This window comes from Pteronotus mesoamericanus, unplaced genomic scaffold (assembly GCF_021234165.1).
Source record: "Pteronotus mesoamericanus isolate MK-2021 breed Mesoamerican mustached bat unplaced genomic scaffold, CSHL_Meso_final contig_591, whole genome shotgun sequence".
NCBI lineage: Eukaryota > Metazoa > Chordata > Mammalia > Chiroptera > Mormoopidae > Pteronotus > Pteronotus mesoamericanus.
The window spans coordinates 2086883-2089267 of NW_026555208.1; positions in this window are offsets into that span (position 1 = coordinate 2086883).

A 2385-nucleotide genomic window follows, 5' to 3' on the forward strand; every position below is an offset into this window, starting at 1 on the left:
AAAAGATTTTATTTTTAGAGAGAGGGGAAGGGAGTGAGAAAGAGGGAGAGAAACATCAATGTGTGGTTTCCTCTCATGTCTCCCCCACTGGGAACCTGCCCTGCAACCGAGGCTTGTGCCCTGACTGGGAATTGAACCAGTGACCCCTTGCTTTGCAGCCTGGCGCTCAACCCACTGAGCCACACCAGCCAGGGCTAAAAAATACTTCTTTTTTGGATTGTTCCTTGATGATGTGTGTAAATACAGTTGGTTTTTGAATAAAAATAATTTTCATAAATTGATCTTGTATCTTGTAACCTTGATGAACTAACTTGTTAGTTTTAGTAGTTTTTGGGGGTTTTTTTTGGTGGATACCCTAGGATTTTCTCATTCTTTCTTTTTCTTTCTTTATTTTCCCCCTTCCTTCCTTCCTTCCTTCCTTCCTTCCTTCCTTCCTTCCTTCCTTCCTTCTTTCTTTCATATTTTCTATACACAAGATTGCATCATTTTCAAATAAATTGTTTTATTTTATTTTATTTCTTAAAGGTTTTATTTATTTATTTATTTTTTTAGAGAGAGGGGAAGGGAGGGAGAAAGAGACAGAGAGAGAGACAGAGAGAGAGACAGAGAGAGAGACATCAATGTGTGGTTGCCCCTCATGTTCCCCCAACGGGGGACCTGGCCTGCAACCCAGGCATGTGCCCTGACTTGGAATGAAACCGGTGACCCTTTGGTTCACAGGCCAGCACTCAATCTATCGAGTCACCCCAGCCAGGGCTTACTTCTTCCTTTTAAATAGGACCATTTTTTTTTTCTTTTTCTTGGCTAACTGTCCTGATGGAATCTCCAATACAATGTGGAATGGAAGTAGCAAGAATGGACATCCTGGTCCTGTTCCTGATTTTAGACAGAAAGCATATAAGCTTTTAATATTAAGTGCTAGCTGTGGGATTTATTATATATGCCCTTTATAATGTTGAGAAATTCCCTTTATTCCTAGTTTATTGATTTTATGAGGAAAACGTGTCAGATTTTGTCAAATTACTTTTGTGTGTCTACTGAGATAAACATGTGCTTTTGTTTTCTGGTCTATTGATATGCTATGGTGTATTATTGTGCATTACTTGATTTTTGAATGGTAAGCCAAGATGTATTTGTTGTAGAAATCCACTTGGTCACAGTGTACAATTCTTTTTCTAGGTTGTTGGATAGAGTTTGCTAGTATTTTACTGAGTAACTTTGCATAAGGGAGAGTGATCTGTTTTTTCCTTTCCTTGTTATTTTTTTCTGGTTTAAGTGTCAGAGTAAGCCTGGCTGCATAGAATGAGTTAGGAAGTGCTGTTTTTAATGCATAGATCTATTTATCAGCTCAATTAAATGAGAAAAATCAATTTGCTGTAAGCATCAAAATCCTAAGTGTCTGAAATGAGTATCACACACAAAAGTGACATTCAGCAGAGTTTGATTGAAATCTGGTACACAACAGATCTCATAAAGAGACTTTGGTAGAACTAAAACTAAGTCAAACTGAAACTAATTGAAAACTAAAAAAGATGAGAACCTACAAAACTATTAAACTTTTCATGCACCACAATTACTATAAATTTTATAAAAATATTGATAGAAACAAATTTTTGGTAAATTTCACCAAATTGGATTTGAGTGTTCAAAAACAAATGTTTTCAAAGTTGATAAATTTGGAAATTTGGTGAATTTTACTTTAGGTAGCTTGTTCATTGGATGTAATATGTTCAGGAAATAGATATTCAACTAATTGCCTAATTTCTAGATGCAGATAAGGGTCAAGAGGATAGAAAACTGAAAAAATCATGCCTACAGACTGTGCATTTTTTGGGGGGGGTGCTGATAGTAGGAGGTGAAGATGCAAAGAGTTAAGAAAAGTGGAGAAAGTTAGCAGGAGTCAAAGAGATGACAGGCTTAAGCAATCCAGGCTTACTGAGTTTTGTTCAGGGCTCAGTTCTGTTGATTTCAATTCTATTGGGTGTGTGTGTGTGTGTGTGTGTGTGTGTGTTTTGTTTGTTTTTGTTTTTGTTGTTATTGCCAGGAGCTCTCACTGATGGGGGCAGAGGAGTAGAGAAATCTGATGATTTGTAAGTGGGTGGGAGAGAAAGTCATGGGGTTACATAGGGGCTGCCATGAGAATGGATGAAATGTTGGATCATAGGTTGAAAGTAAGAAAGACCTGGTATACACAGGAAGAAAAAAGAGTTCAAAAGACTGGAGTTACAAGAGTCCGAAAGTTTGATATGTGTGCAAGGGAATGAGAGAACCAGAGGCAAGAAGGTGAGATTCTGGAGGGTACAATTTCATGGGTAAAGCAAATCTGGTCATGAAGTGTCAAAGACCTGGTAAACAGAGTAGGCTGAATAGATGGGTTTCAGGAGG